The sequence below is a fragment of the Lygodium microphyllum genome, chromosome 14 (genome assembly GCF_053477565.2).
Source record: "Lygodium microphyllum isolate KBCC chromosome 14, Lygodium_microphyllum_v1.1.10, whole genome shotgun sequence".
NCBI classification, from domain to species: domain Eukaryota; kingdom Viridiplantae; phylum Streptophyta; class Polypodiopsida; order Schizaeales; family Lygodiaceae; genus Lygodium; species Lygodium microphyllum.
The window spans coordinates 5,361,416-5,379,061 of record NC_141148.1 but is presented as its reverse complement, the minus strand read 5'-3'; the positions used below and the strand labels follow the sequence as shown (position 1 = coordinate 5,379,061).

Genomic DNA, 17,646 nt, shown 5'->3' with positions numbered 1-17,646 from the left:
ATTAGGGTTTAGCAGCCACCATGCTGCCTATGCCAACAAGATCAAGCATCGTACACTGAAATCAGCACTTGTAATTAGTTGTATTGTTAGGGATTTCAAATGCCCAACATCCATTGTAAATTCGGGACAGCATTGGCCAATTGGGATCCAGCTAAAGCAAGTCCTAGGTCAAAATCAAGGGGAAAATCGCCCAATTCATTTGCTAATTGTTGGATCAACCAAGGAAATCATGGAATCTAGGCTTGTAATACATCCATTGGCAATTGACGATAAAGAAATACCAAAAGGGGCTCTAGTTTTTGGGCCAATAGGGTGTCTACTATCCAATATTATTAAGGTAAATTGTGCATTTCAATTTATGTTTGTTTGTTGATTGTTGTAATTAAGTGCTTGATCGGGGAATTACCACCCTTTCCAAAAAGGAAGGCTGGCTTCATCGTTCCATTGCCGGGATATCACTCAATCCCTTGATTTGGTGGGTCCAAGGCACTTGATTGCAAGCCAACGCTTTGTGCTAGTGTTGATTTTTGCTCTAGCTGAGAAATTACAGCAATATGTCTTTATACAGTGAGATGGAATCAAGTAGTGATGACGCCTCTCAATATGGACACTCGCATGGGAAAGAAGGAAATGCAATGCCTAATCTTGGACATGGCTCAAATCATGGACAGCAAGCTGATTGGGCAAGATGCAAGGCCTTCAAGGCATAATGAGGCTAATGACCAGCAAAGTGAATAGGAATTTTATGACCAATTAAGAATCAGATGAGAACAGCAACAAATCTCTTTATTGAATTGGCAAAGGATCCTCAATCCATTGGATTTTTGAATACTCCAAAAAAGAACAGCAAGGGCAAGAAGAAGAAGTCATCTTCTACACCTTCGAATAGCAAGGTGCACCAAAGGTAATGCCAAAGCCTTCACTTGAAGCTCCCAAAGATGCTAATGAGGCAAAACAATTGGTACCTACGAGGCAAGAAATGCAAATGTAAGGCCGTCATGAAAGTGCCAATCCAATGGATTTTGGATAGTCGAGCATGCATGCTATGATGGGCCAACTAAGATACTTTGGTGGTAGCACAATTTTTCCTGCTATGGTTGAACAAGGACCGCATACGGGAATGTATGGCACAAATCCCTATGGTACGCAAGAGCCAATGCAAGATGTACAAGGCCCAATGTATTCGGATACGGCTGGAAATGCACAAAATCCTATCTATGGCAGCATTGGCTTGATACTTGGGGCACAAAATAGCATGTTTGGTAATGCATCAGCAATGTTCATGGGGCTCAAGAAATGAATGTTGGTCGTGCAAAATGCTCCATTTAGTGTTGGTTTTGATGTAAATTCTGCAAATGCACCCTTTTTGTAGCAGCCTGCGTATGACAACTTGACACCCAAAGGGACAGCAAAAGACGATGATGAGGGTGGAAAAGCAGTGAAGTTGGAGTCCTTCAGTGGTGCACAAGATAGGCTGAAAGATTTAGACTTTCATTCAACAATTTGATGCAGCCTATTCAAGGGGAAACTTCACCGATTCTTCGAAGATTCAAAAGGCAACCACTTTCTTGAAGAGGAATACATTATAGTGGTGGTCCGCTCTTTTGATGCAAGATAGAGCACCGTCAACATGGATATAATTCGAGCAAATGTTTGCATCAAATTGGTTGACAAGTACCTTTAAGGTGGACATTATGACAACTTGGAATAAGTTGGATACTAAGAAATGCAAGAATTTGGAGAAATACAAAAAGAAGTTTTGGGATGCATTGCTGCCCATCACTTCTCATTGCCCCATACACCTTCATGAGCAAGTGGAAAAAAGTTTGTGGGCTGCCTAAAAGAATCAAACATTTTTGTATTAAATCCACCGTCTCTAGCATATCTCAACTCATAAAGACTCCTACCATAGTAGATGCTTTGCAGCATGGAAAGGATTCAATCTTTTTAGAGAGTGGGGAGAAGTCGAATAAAAAGTTGTTTAACGTTAAGAAAAGGGGCAGATCTGAAAATTAGCCTAAAAAGAGCAGGGTTACATTGCGAGGGACTCTCCCAATAGATAGCAAGCTAGAAAATCAAAAAATCAAGGCGATCCTAAGGTTAAGAAGCCCAAAACATCAACGGGATTGGTGCAAGATGTTGTTAGTGACCAGCCCAATGATGATGCTACTGAGGAAAGCATGGGGCAAAATTAGAGATCAGCATACATTGATTTTATTTGATAATGGTACACGAGTCAAATCATCTCTATAGACATGCCAACCAGTCTAGGAATCAGAGAGGATGAGATGAGACCCATGGGAGAAGTTGGAATGGCATGTAAAGGCCATGCAGAGCCTATCACGCGAGAAACACTCACACTTTACGTAAAGCTAAATGGAAATCTGCCCCTCTTGTATCTATATGAAAAATCATCTTTCAACGTACTTGGTTTTTACTAAGGATAAAGATAATAGTGAGAATGTTAAGAGCATGCCTAAGTTAGACAAGGATCACATGTCATTTTTGAAAACGTATGCTTCTCTCAATCACGTCCAAAACAACTACCGCCTATAAGGCCTAAAGATCATGGCATAAATCTTATCCCTAGAAGTAGCCCACCTAATAAGCCACCCTACAAAGTTAGTATAGCGCAGCAAGAGGAGATTATGAGTCAGGTGAATGAGCTGTTAGAAAAAGGACTGCTTTAGCCCAGTTCTATTAGAGCTTGACATCTCTCTGGACAGGCAATCCACATAGGCATGCTGCTGACACATGGCAACAAACATGGCAGGTGGGACAGCTGGTCCAGTCGGCTGCATTTGATGCAGCCGACTTGCTATTTCTGGCTATTTTTTTGTTGGCTTATTTATTGGCCTATATTCTTCACATTCTTTGTTAGTTGTGCTCCTACTTTTCAGGCTGCAGACCGTGGAGACTGCCCTTGGGGTTCACGGAGCATGAGATCTTCAAGGTGGAGACATACGCAAACATTCTCTTTGCACCTATGTATATTTCTGCATCCTTATACAGCATTCTTCACTTCAGATTTTCTGTGTTTCATTGTCTCTCTCTCTCTCTCCTCTCTTTGTTCACTCTTTGTCTTTATCATTCTCTTCCGCACTTCTTCACTTTGACATGGTATCAAATCATTGAAGGACTGACCTAGGGTGAACCTACCTAAAGAGGAGATTTTAGCGAGACACAAGGCTGCATTTTCAGCATTCAAGGGCGAGCAAGAGGGTTGCGCATCAAAACAAGGCTAAGGCAAGCATGGGCATGTGAGAAAGGAAAAGATTTGTTGAAGCTGCTACTGGTTACGTAGCCTATTCATTGTCCTTCTTCGCGAGACAAGTCCCAACTCTCTTCCAATGATAAGGTGGAGTTGGCAAAGGTTCAAGTACATTCGGATAAACTCAATGCTCGCATCCGCCCGTTTTTATCTCTCATATACTACAGCTATTATCTCTCATATTGAGCATTTGATGGTGGCCCAGGAGATATGGTTGGAGCTTGATCAAATATACAATCGTATGACCGTCGTGAAACAAGTTTCTTTGAAGTATAGATGAGGACCATGAGTGTCAACAAGTCATCTTCCATGCGGAAGCATATTAACAAGCTGAGGTAGCTTCAAATGCACGTACAAAACACAAGAAAGGTGATCACTTCTGAAGATATGGCAATAACTCTTCTTTCACAGTAGGATTTGTGTATTTGCTTTGTTAAGCAGAAATCACCTGTTGTTGGCTTTATGGATGCAGACTATGCTGGTCATCCTAACTGTAGGAAGTCTACTTCAGGATATGTGTTCACGTTCACAAGTGGAGCAATCTCTTGGATACCTAGGCTACAAAAGTGTGTTGCATTGTCTACTATAGAGGAAGAATATGTGGCCACCATTGAGGCATGCAAAGAGGCTTTATGGCTTTCACGTCTAGTCAAAGAGCTTGGTATTATAAAGGTTCCTATCCTCCATTGTGACACTCAAAGCGCTATCATGCTAGCGCGGAATCCTGTCTTTCACAGCACATACAGGTGAAGTATCATTTTATCAGGGATGTACTTGATAGCAAGAGCATTGAGCTCGTCAAGGTACATATAGATGATAACCTTGCAATCCTTATCACGAAGGGTCTTCCAGCAAAGCAATTTGCTCATTGCTGCCAAATGATGGGGGCTCGATAATATATATGTATTTCAGCTTTGTACATACATAGACTTAGCTGATTCTTTTCTCTACCTTTAGGCACATTGCCTTTCAGTGGGAGGTTGTTGGGAATAAAGGCTCACCGTACCTTTTACGATATTCGGGTGTGAACGCACCCTTGCACTCTTGTACTTCATATATTATCTAAACCTAAAGTGGTACGCCCGTCATTGTACCAAATACTAATTGTGTCATGCACTCACTCCTTCAACTCATTCTTCTTTCTACACTCAGTCTGCATTATACTCTGTCTAAATCCTAGCAAGTGCTTACAAACAATGCCTAATATGTTACACACTCGAGAGAATGAACTATTTGTAGTTATCTACGCACTTAATATTTGGTATCATTATTCGTACAATGCTCAATTTATTATTTACACTGATCATGTCGTCCGAATAAAGGATACACTTAATGCTTTAATTAAAATGAGCTGCAATTATAGTACCCCTTACTCTTGGCACAGTGACCATTACACCGACAATGAAGGATTGACACCAAGGCATGTGGTGGATAAGTGTAAAGGCTATTGATTCTAACAAGATAACAGAAGGGTTGGACATCCCACTTCTCTTCCCCTTCTTCAGGATCATTGAATATGCATCAACTTTCTTCCTCCTCCAAAGGAAAAGAGAAAGAAATTATACCTACAAGAGAAGGAACCTCCAGATCAGTAAATACTCCTCCTGTCATATCACCTCTTCCTAACAAAGATATTTATTGTTATGAAGATCTAGAAGAAGAATACACTGATGAAATTTTCCAGGAGATACATCATATATATTGCCCCATGATAGAACACATACAAAATCAAGCTACTGGTTCTTCGCTAAATAAGTCTACACCTCCAGGCTATCTCCAAAAAACACTCCAACTTGGCCATATAGCTACAAAATTAGCTGAGTATTTGGAATTTATTTTCCCTGATTGGTCCAAACAAGACTACAAAATTTCTTTTGATAAAATAGATGATATTGATCTTGCCAACATTGAACACCAAAGAGAAGAAAACAAAATACTAGATCAAATGCCACTTTGTGCTGATTCTGAAAACAAACACAAAGATGAATTTACCAGGCACATGGAAAGAAGATTGGACTCAAGGTTTATGGGTGAAACCATAGAACAGAATCCTGCAACAGAACTCCTTTCATGGTACTACCATGATCAGGCATTCTTCCAACGAAATGCAGCATGGACTTTATCCTCATCAGATGAGGAGAAAGCTTTTGTCCCAATCAACCCATACAAACAATAGAATTCTCCCACATCAATGCTTAGAGCACAAATGAATGCTCATCGTCACCATCATGTAAGTAAGAAAGACTCCAAATTGTCTGTTGTTAATATAATTGTTCTAGTTAATGCCACAAATATTGCTTCCACATCTAAACCCTCCTACAATAGTTTCTACAAAAAGATAGGAGTTCCAAAAAAAGTAGGCTCCTTTCCAATTTGGTCCATTGATGGAAAGTCACCAAACGAGATCAAGCTTTTGATCTATATGATGTATACTTACGTCAACCAAAAGATCTCGAGAAACCACAAACAAACAGAATTAATATACTCAATGGCATGACCCATGGCTTTGTAGGTGGTTTAAAGCAGTGACGAGTTTCAATACACCCACAAATAAAGATGGCTATAGTTCAGCATGCAGACCCTGTACAGATACTATTTGAGTTACTACTAGGAGAATTAGTAGGAGACAAACTCGATGATGTTTTGGAAGCAAGAGAGGCCTTTTTCAAATCCAAGCTACGTGACCCAAGAATGTACAAGGAATACTTAATCTACATGAGAGATCTTTTGTATGAAGGACTTGGTGCTCATGATAATTCTATGAAGGAACATCTTGTATGTTCCTTTCCCGAGCCCATTCCATTCTACTGCAAGCAAAAAATGAAAAATGAGAATAGGAACTTCACCGACAGCTTTGGTCAAATCATCCAAACCATCCAACAAACCATCAAGGAAATATGTCATCATCAAAAGATGACACAACTGAATCAAAAGTTCCCCCAATCCACTTGCAGGACTACTTCTAAGTTTCTAGCCGATTTTGGCTGCGAAAAATGCAATTGACACTACCTACACATAGATATGGTAATTCCAGTCATCGACATCGGCAATACTCCACGTATCACAGAAATTCCTCTCATTCCAGATATTCCTTTAATAAGCAAGATAAAGGCTACAAGTTCTCTCAACACTCAAGAAAGTCGTATCGTCACAAGAAAGGAAAATCCTACTACAAGAATGACAAATATAGAGAAAATGAAAAAAGCTCAAAGAAGAAAGAACTCAAATGTTTCATTTGTGGAAGTTCATCACATTTGATAAACAAATGCCCCAAAAAAGGTAAGGATTCTAACAATTCCGCCAAAGTGAATATGCACCATTATGGAAATGACTCTTCAAAAGACTTCTCAAACTATTATTCTGATACTAAAAGTTGCTATTCTTACGATAGCTCAACTGACAGTGAAAGTGCAAAAGAATCCACTGGATCTACTGAGTCAGTAAACTGAATCAACTTCAAGCAATCCTTCTTGGCATACTGCACATGAATCTACAGATGAAGATACAGCTTCAAATATTACTGATGGATCAAATGTTGATGTCATCAATCCTTCAAGCTTTCATCCGGTTAATGCTCATGAATCATACTTTCCAAGGAAAAAGGATAAGTTCATGGCATTTGCCTCTACCTCATACTTCAAAAATGATTATTCAAGAAAGGCAAAAGGAAAACACGTAAAGCTCAATTCCTCTAAGTCAAATGATTCTGACGCCTCATCAACCTCTTGTTCAAAAAACAAGAAACATAAAACCAAAATCAGACAAGAATTCTTTTCTAATCCTCATGATTTGCCAAAACCCAGAACCCTCGGTCCAAAAACTAAGAGTCAAGCCAACATGTTTGTACCCCACAAATTGGAGAATATTCATCAACCCAAAATTGGACCTCAATTGCTTCAGTCACTTTCTTCACTGACCACAGGAACTCAACAAGTTGGAAATGAAATGGTAAATGCATTTCTCTCAATGCAGCAAGAGCTACATTCCTTATGCAAAATACATCGAAGAATTCTGATAAGCCAAAAGGAGACAGGTCAAGGTACCACAACCATTCTCCAAGAACTTAATTCTTCTTCTTCAACAATACCTACAGCCCTATAAATCAAGTAAGATTGTCTCAACCCAGAGTACATAAGATCAATGCTCTTGACACTGGTGGACCAATACCCATGGTATGTGTACAGTTGAAAAATATACCACAGTTTTCACTTTTTGTTGATGCCTTACTAGATACAGGATCTAGTCTAACAATAGAACCATTTGAACTCTTTCCAAAGTGTTGTATAAAACCCACTACTCCAATTATGGTGGAATTGTCCAATAATAAGAAAATTACTCTCATACATGTCACTCAAGCTTATCTTCAGCTTGGTGCAGTCAAGGTGCCTATAGAAATACAACTAATGCAGAGATAGAGGTATGACCTCCTCATTGGTACAAATATTTTACAGCATTTAGTACCATATACATTTTGGTCATATCATTTCGGCATCTCCTACAAGGGTAAGAAAGCTGATATGCCACTTTTACCGAAGATTGGTAGAACCATCTACGCAATCTCAGAAATTGCTGCTCCACTAAAAGAAGCTGCTAAAGCTCATTGGATTACCAATGAAATGAAGAAATATGATAAAGAAATCCAAAGGATACAGGAACACCTCAAATCCTTCATGCATGAAGATCCCCTGGTCTACAAAGAAAAAAGAGACAAATATACCATTTCTCTCCTAATCCAGCCAAATGCCATCCCAACTAAAGCACTGCATCCAGGGATGAAAGACGAAGATTTAGCTTTGTGTAGAGAAGAGATACAGTCTCTTTTAGAAAATGGATTGATCGAACAAACAAACTCCCCGTGGGCTTGTTAGGCGTTCTACGTCAACAAGCATTCAAAACAAAAGAGAGGGAAAAAGTGAATGATGATGAATTACAAACCACTAAACAAATTCTTGATTGGGCATGGTCACCCAATTTCTCTAAAGGATTTACTTCTAAAAAGGCTAAAGAAGGCTAATGTTTTTAGCAAATTTGATCTAAAGTCTGGTTTTTGGCGTCTGCCCATCATTAAAGAAGACAGGTACAAAACAGCCTTTTGTATTCCACAAGGACAGTACCAATGGATTGTCTTGCCCTTTAGAATCAAAATAGCCCCTACAAAGTTATAGCTATGGACAAATGCTATATTTGGAAAATTTCCCTTCTGCCTCACCTACATAGATGACATACTGGTTTTTTCAAACACAGTTCAAGAACATTTGGATCACCTTTCTCAATTTGCAAAGGCAGTCGTAAACATGTTTACAGCTTGCTTGGAGGAAGCCATGAAGATTACTGGACTGTAGAGGGTTTAACGCTCAATAAACAACAACATGATACACACAAAGCCTCAATGCCTAAACACGAGCTAGACCTCTTAGCATCACTAACGACCTTTGCTTCTCTGAAGATGGAATGTGAAAACTGCTCTGATACCAAACACAGAGGAAACGCACTGGAGGGAGGAAAACACAAGATCAAGACAGATTGAGGTGAACGATACCAAGAGTGAACACAAAGTATAGCCGAGAGAGTGAGAAATGCTGAGTGAGGAAACAAAGATGCTAGGTGAGAGTGCAAAAGAAAGCTTCAAAGAATACTAAAGCTTGGAAGACAGTCTACTCTCTAAGTGAATTGCTAAACCTTACTCTTGTTCATTCGTTGCTTGAGAATGATACAAAGGGTTGTATTTATAGGCTTCAAAAAGCTTTCTGCGTAAAAAGATAAGAAGGTATCTCTTGGGTGTGGAATGATGTGAGCAAGTCGATGCCTTTTGGCGGAAACAATTTTTAGGATATGATACAATCAAAAGGAATAATGTACAAAGATTTCTTCCTTTACTTTTTAAGGTGGCTTTCAAGAAAGGAGATCTGCTACAGTGTTCTGGATGCCTAATACATGTTCGAAAGTGACATCCAAAGCATCGAAGAAAAGTGACCACCTGAGCAATCTTTTATTCTCGATCTCATTTGGGGCCTGCTTTGTCAAGTAACCTAGAACATGCTTTAAGTCAGTATGGATTGTGAAAGGGACAAATTCGATGAAGAATCTAAAGGCTTTTATGGCCTTTATCATTGCCAATATTTCCCTTTGGTAAGAGGGGTATCAGAGCAGTTTTCACATTCCATCTTGAGAGAAACAAAGGTCGTCAATGACGCTAAGAGGTCTAGCTGGTGTTTAGGCATGGAGGCTTTGTGTGTGCTGCGTTGCCGTTTGTTGAGCGTTAAACCCTCTACAGTCCGGTAATCCCTCATGGCTTTCTCCAAACAAGCTGGAAACGTGTTTTCCTCTACCTTCAAGCAACTGTCTGAACGATACAAGTCGCTGGGAAACTCAACCATCATTATGGGCGAATCTCAACCTAGTTCGAAGTAGATATTACTAGAGATTGGTGCTTCACACATTTATGGTCAAATTTTCAAGTTTAAAGCTTCAACTTTATACATTGAGAATCAAAGAATTCTCACGATAGAAGACACTCTCTCTGAGAATCAACGTTAATCTGCTACCCCTTGTGTATCCCAAAATTCAAAAACATCAAAACAAAAAAGATTATCCTTATATCCATCTAGGCTACATAGCTATTGGTATTATCCCCTTCTTTCGCCGTGGATTGAATGCTTCTTGCATGGTTGATACTCAACATCTTAACTTACATGATATGATAGTAGGTGCAACAGTGTCACCTCTCTCAAATGGCCCAATTTTCTTCGAATTGCACCCAAATTATGTAATTACAATAGATGATCCCTATTTACCCGAATTGCTTATGCTTCACATTAGGACAATGGGTCTTCAGATGAAAGCGTCATCCACCCATCTTCCTATCCAGTATAGAATGGTTTTCCAATGCATGTCTTTAGCTATACCTAGAGTAGTAGAAGATGTGAACTCTTCACATGATAAGGGACAAACTATTATAATGAAAGTCTGATGAGATTACATAGAGGTTTTTACTTGACTGTGTAAATTGGTTAGAAATAGAACTGCCTCATGAATGACAGCTAGATATTTCTTCTATAAAGAAAAAGAAATTGTTACCTCCCAAAGTGATAAAAGTCCGGAATATTAAGGGAGAGACTTTGTTACTCCCTCAAAAACAGCTATTTGATGCTCCTACTCTAGAACCTCAAAGACCTTCAGTGCAACCACAACTCAAGATATCTCCTTCGCAAAAGGCTAACACTTAGAAGTTTCATACACAGCCCTGCTCACATGAACAAGTTATTCATGGTGTTAGTCAGCACTGCAGAAAGCTCATTGAAAGAGCATCCTCATCTTCATCATCCTCTATGATCAATGTAATTCAAGAATTTGAATATGAGAGCAATCAATATAAAGCAACTCCATATCTGCGCCCCCAGGATAATACTTCTTGGACAGCAAAAATACAGGCAAAGAATTGGACTCATCTTGCCCTGACAGGACTCATAGAAAAAATAGATTCTCTTCAACAAATTGCAGATCAACTTCTTGTATTGAGTCGACAAATCCAAAAATCTACCATAACAACCAAGTCAGCTCCAATTGTGTCTACTAGTGCTACTTCTTCACTTGTTTCTACAACCAATAGTGTCATAGACTGGTCAATTATCTCTAACAAGAGATTACAGAAGGGTTGGACATCCCACTTCTCTTCCCCTTCTTCAGGAACATTGAATATGCATCAACTTTCTTCCTCCTCCAAAGTAAAAGAGAAAGAAATTATACCTACAGGAGAAGGAACCTCCAGATCAGTAAATACTCCTCCTGTCACACCACCTCTTCCTCACAAAGATCTTTATTGTTATGAAGATCTAGAACAAGAATACACTGATGATTTTTTCCAAGAGATACAGCATATATATTGCCCCATGATAGAAGATATACAAAATCAAGCTACTCATTCTTGGCTAAATCAATCTACACCTCCAGACTATTTCCAAAAAACACTCCAACCTGGCCATACAGCTACAGAATTAGCCGAGTATTTGGAATTTCTGTTCCCTGATTGGTCCGAACAAGACTACAAAACTGCTTTTCATGAAATAGACGATATTGATCTTGCCAGCATTGAATGCCAAAGAGAAGAAAACAAAATACTAGATCAAATGCCACTTTGTGCTGATTCTGAAAACAAACACAAAGATGAATTTACCAAGCATGTGGAAGGAAGATTGGACTCAAGGTTTATGGGTGAAACCATAGAACAGAATCCTGCAACAGAACTCCTTTCATGGTACTACCATGATTAGGCATTCTTCCAACAAAATGCAGCATGGACTTAATCTTCGTCAGATGAGGAGAAAGCTTTTGTCCCAATCAACCCACACAAATAATAGAATTCTCCCACATCAGTGCTTAGAGCACAAATGAATGCTCATCATCACCATCATGTAAGTAAGAAAGACTCCAAATGGTCTGCTGTTAATATGGTTGTTCTAGTTAATGCCACAAATATTGCTTCCATATCTAAACCCTCCTACAATAGTTTCTACAAAAAGATAGGAGTTCCAGAAAAAGTAGGCTCCTTTCCAATTTGGCCCATTGATGGAAAGTCACCAGACGAGATCAAGCTTTTGATCTATATGATGTATGCCTACATCGGCCAAAAGATGGTCGAGAAACCACAAACTAACAGAATTGCTATGCTCAATGCCATGACCCATGGCTTTGTAGGTGGTTTAAAGCAGTGGTGGGTTTCAATACACACCCACAAGTAAAGATGGCTATAGTTCAACATGCAGACCTTGCACAGATATTCTTTGAGTTACTACTAGGAGAATTAGTAGGAGACAAACTTGATGATGTTTTGGAAGCAAGAGAGGCCTTTTTCAAATCCAAGCTATGTGACCCAAGAATGTACAAGGAATACTTAATCTACATAAGAGATCTTTTGTATGAAGGACTTGGTGCTCACGATAATTCTATGAAGGAACATCTAGTATGTTATTTTCCCGAGCCCATTCCATTCTACTGCAAGCAGAAAATGAAAAATGAGAATAGGGAGCGTTGGTCAAATCATCCAAACCATCCAACAAAGCATCAAGGAAATATGTCATCATCAGAAGATGACACAACTGAATCAGAAGTTCCCCCCAGTCCACTTGCAAGACTGCTTCTAAGTTTCAAGCCGATTTTGGCAGCGAAAAATGCAATTGACACTGCCTACAGATAGATATGGTAATTCCAGTCATCAACATCGGCATTCCTCCACGTATCACAGAAATTCCTCTCATTCCAGATATTCCTTTAATAAGCAAGATAAAGGCTACAAGTTCTCTCAACACTCAAGAAAGTCGTATCGTCACAAGAAAGGAAAATCCTACTACAAGAATGACAAATATAGAGAAAATGAAAAAAGCTCAAAGAAGAAAGAACTCAAATGTTTCATTTGTGGAAGTTCATCACATTTGATAAACAAATGCCCCAAAAAAGGTAAGGATTCTAACAATTCCGCCAAAGTGAATATGCACCATTATGGAAATGACTCTTCAAAAGACTTCTCAAACTATTATTCTGATACTAAAAGTTGCTATTCTTACGATAGCTCAACTGACAGTGAAAGTGCAAAAGAATCCACTGGATCTACTGAGTCAGTAAACTGAATCAACTTCAAGCAATCCTTCTTGGCATACTGCACATGAATCTACAGATGAAGATACAGCTTCAAATATTGATGTCATCAATCCTTCAAGCTTTCATCCGGTTAATGCTCATGAATCATACTTTCCAAGGAAAAAGGATAAGTTCATGGCATTTGCCTCTACCTCATACTTCAAAAATGATTATTCAAGAAAGGCAAAAGGAAAACACATAAAGCTCAATTCCTCTGAGTCAAATGATTCTGACGCCTCATCAACCTCTTGTTCAAAAAACAAGAAACATAAAACCAAAATCAGACAAGAATTCTTTTCTAATCCTCATGATTTGCCAAAACCCGGAACCCTCAATCCAAAAACTAAGAGTCAAGCCAACATGTTTGTACCCCACAAATTGGAGAATATTCATCAACCCAAAACCGCACCTCAATTGCTTCAGTCACTTTCTTCACTGACCACAAGAACTCAACAAGCTGGAAATGAAATGGTAAATGCATTTCTCTTAATGCAGCAAGAGCTACATTCCTTATGCCAAATACATCGAAAAATTCTGATAAGCCAAAAGGAGATAGGTCAAGGTACCACAACCATTCTCCAAGAACTTAATTCTTCTTCTTCAACAATACCTACAACCCCTATAAATCAAGTAAGATTGTCTCAACCCAGAGTATATAAGATCAATGCTCTTGACACTGGTGGACCAATACCCATGGTATGTGTACAGTTGAAAAATATACCACAGTTTTCACTTTTTGTTGATGCCTTACTAGATACAGGATTTAGTCTAACAATAGCACCATTTGAACTCTTTCCAAAGAGTTGTATAAAACCCACAACTCCAATTATGGTGGAATTGTCCGATAATAAGAAAATTACTCTCATACATGTCACTCAAGCTTATCTTCAGCTTGGTGCAGTCAAGGTGCCTATAGAAATACAACTAATGCAGAGATAAGAGGTATGACCTCATTAATACAGATATTTTACAGCATTTAGTACCATATACATTTTGGTCATATCATTTCGGCATCTCCTAAAAGGGTAAGAAAGCTGATATGCCACTTTTACCGAAGATTAGTAGAACCATCTACTCAATCTCAGAAACAGCTGCTCCACTAGAAGAAGTTGCTAAAGCTCATTGGATTACCAATGAAATGAAAAAATATGATAAAGAAATCCAAAGGATACAGGAACACCTCAAATCCTTCATGCATGAAGATCCCCTGGTCTACAAAGAAAAAAGAGACAAATATACCATTTCTCTCCCAATCCAGCCAAATGCCATCCCAACTAAAGCACTGCATCCAGGGATGAAAGACAAAGATTTGGCTTGGTGTAGAGAAGAGATACAGTCTCTTTTAGAAAATGGATTGATCGAACAAACAAACTCCCCGTGGGCTTGTTAGGCGTTCTACGTCAACAAGCATTCAGAACAAAAGAGAGGGAAAAAGCGAATGGTGATGAATTACAAACCACTAAACAAATTCTTGATTGGGCATGGTCACCCAATTTCTCTAAAGGATTTACTTCTAAAAAGGCTAAAGGAGGCTAATGTTTTTAGTAAATTTGATCTAAAGTCTGGTTTTCACCAGCTGCCCATCATTAAAGAAGACAGGTACAAAACAGCCTTCTGTGTTCCACAAGGACAGTACCAATGGACTGTCTTGCCCTTTGGAATCAAAATAGCCCCACAAAGCTTCAGGAATGGACGGATACTATATTTGGACAATTTCCCTTCTGCCTCACCTACATAGATTACATACTAGTATTTTCAGACACAATTCAAGAATATTTGAATCACATTTCTTAGTTTGCAAAGGCAGTCGAAGAGGCAGGAATGGTTTTGTTACCAATAAAATCTATCATGTTCCAAACCTCAATGGAATTTTTAGGTATTGAAATTAATCAAGGACAAATCAAATTACAAGATCATATGCTTGTAAAAATCCTTGATATGCTAGATGTGTTAACCCGTGTTAAGCAACTACAACAATTCTTAGGTTGCTTAAATTGGATTGATTCCTCAACTCCTAATATTGCCAATTATTCTAAGGATTTATATCCTCTGCTCTGAAAGGATAATTTTCATTGGCAGAAGATTCACACACTGGCGATTCAAAACATTTAAAATATAATCAAGCATCTTCCACCTTTACACTTGCCAACTAGCCTTTCGCTCATCTTGTATATTAATGCTTTCGACTCTCGATAGGGAGCATGCTTATGTGAAGAAGAATCTCCAATACTACATCCCTGTAGATATGCTTCAGGAATATTCTCAAACACGCAATAGAATTAACCCTCTTACCAAAGGGAAATATTTGCAATGATAAAGGCCATAAAAGCCTTTAGATTCTTCATTGAATTTGTCCCTTTCACAATCCGTACTGACTTAAAGCATGTTCCAGACTACTTGACAAAGAAGGCCCTAAATGAGATCGGGAATAAAAGATTGCTCAAGTCGTCACTTTTCTTCGATACTTTAGATGTCACTTTCAAACATGTACCAAGCATCCAGAACACTATAGCATATCTCCTTTCCTAAAAGCCACCTTAAAAAGTAAAGGAAGAAATCTTTGTACAATATTTCTTTTGATTATATTATATCCTTAAAATTGTTCCCGCCAAAAGTGTTGCATGTTGAAATGACTTGTTTTTTGGCTGATTTTTGTTGTTTTTGAGAGCTGAATGGTTGATTTTATGAGATGATTGATTGATTTGGAAGTGGTTTGAGAGTGTTTTGGATGATAATGATTGGGTTTTGGAAGATCATGATGTTTATTGATGGTTCTGTGATGTTCTGATAGGTTCTGATTGGTTCTGTATACCTTCTGTTTTGTTCTGTTTTGCTCTGTTTTGCTCTGTTTTGCTCTGTTTTGTTCTGATTGTCTTCTGTAAGGAGGGATGGAGTATTGATTGATGAAGATTGAGATCTTGTGAAAGTTTATTGAATAGTTTTTAAGAGTTTGAAATGGTTTGAGAATGAGTTATGTGGTTTTGATGATCTTCTGTAACCTTCTGTAGGTCTTCTGTAGAGCTTTTGTTTCTGTTCTGTTCTGTTCTGTACTGTAACTGTTCTGATACTGTTCTGTATGCTTCTGTATGTGTTCTGATGGATGAGAGTGTAGCTTGGGAAAGTTTTCTAGCCTTGGAAAGAGGTGAATACAAGTGCAAAAGAGCTAGAAGAAGTGGAAGAAGTAGCTGCTGAAGACTCAAGTGAAGACTAGAGTGAAGTGACAGTAGTGAGCTATGAAAGGACACTGTAGTGGCTCTGGTGACTTTTCATATCAAACATACCTCTTGGGAGGGGTATCCACGACCTAAGAAGGATTATTGAGAGTGATTTTTAGAGAGATTGTAGTGAGGATATGATGTATTACTGATGGAGAGAGAGAGAGAGAGTCAGAGATAGCCAATTCTACTGAAACAGAGTGATTGTATATGAGAGATTGAGAGAGAAGACTATGAAGATATTGAAGATGAATACTATGTGATGTATTTCCATTCAAAGATGGTGTATTCCTTTGCTTTCTTTGTTCTATTGATGGATTTTGTGAAGATATTGAAGAATATGGTTGATTCTATCAAATCCGTGGGAGATTTACATGATGCTGTATGAAGATTTGTTGTGCCTGGTGTTCTTTTCTTCATTGTGATCATATGAAACATAATACACAAGCTTGTTAATGTTACAAGATAGATTTTCTTGCAAGAGAATTCCCTTTTCCTTGGTGTTCCTCTCGGGGCTCCATGTTTTTTGTGCGCAGCCGGGGAAACTTGCCATCAACAAGCACCAGAAGAGGCTGAAAATGAAGGAAATGGCATTGCCAAGAAGAGAAGAATTCAATGGATGTTTGTAAAGTTTCTTCTTCCACTAAAGAGTTGGAATTCCTCATAATCAAAGCCACTTTTCACAAGAAGTTCATCCCACAATGGCGGAAACACATCACCATCATGATGCATGCTCTATGTGGTGGACAGTTTCCTCTTCCTGTTGAAGCAGCAGAAACTTGCATCTTGGTGGCAAACTGTTTGGGAACAAACTGAAGGGCAGAAACAGAGAGAATGACCATTTATGGAAGATTTGACATTCATTGAGAAATTTCCAGACAACATCAAGTGGGAGATTGTGAAGAAGCTTCAGGAGTCTTGGTCTGTAGAGGTTCACAAAGACAAGAAGGAAAAAAGTTGGAATTTGTTCGTGGACGCTCAACAACAAGATACATAGGATGCTTGGTGTACTGATAATCTTTTGTTTGTTCAATTAGCAACCCACTGGAAGTTGGTAGACAGAGTGTTTTTCACAACATACACTCTTGAAACCATCAGAAGCTGGCATTACTATGATGATGGCACCACCACAATGCTTAGACGTATGCATTTTGACACCTTCAAAACCGAATACCTTTCCCTGTGCAATGGCATGAAAGCAGAATTCAGGGACGTTGAAAAGAAAGAAGTAGAAGAAATGTTGACAAGAGAGTCCTCCAGAGACTGAAGTCTTTTGTTAACTCTCTGTGGAGCACTAACAACATAGTGGAGCCACACCCCTGATGAATGACGCAATAAAAAGGCAAGCATTAGAACCAGTCCAGAGGTACGTGAGAAGAGAGAAAGCTAAAATCAGAGCCGAGAGCGAGCTCATAGCAGAAGCCGCCTTTGACGCCCTTGCGGAACTCTTTACAGAAGTCCTAATGGCACATCAAGCCCTTTCTCCTCCTGCTGGAGGTCCACTTCCAAGCCAGATCCGTCCTGTAA

At 38.9% G+C, this 17,646-nt stretch overlaps 1 protein-coding gene across 3 annotated transcripts in view; it reads right to left on the bottom strand.

Moving 5' to 3' along the window:
* The window catches only part of LOC148025277 (sequence-specific DNA binding transcription factor), a 66,896-nt gene that overhangs the window by 29,656 nt on the left and 19,594 nt on the right, over positions 1 to 17,646 (bottom strand). The window contains exon 2 of one of the 3 annotated variants that reach the window (XM_087692280.1): positions 4,758 to 4,836. The exons of the other annotated variants lie outside the window; for them this stretch is intronic. The gene's annotated coding sequence lies outside the window, so the exon portion shown is untranslated. The remainder of the gene's footprint in view (positions 1 to 4,757; positions 4,837 to 17,646) is intronic. 3 annotated transcript variants of the gene reach the window in all.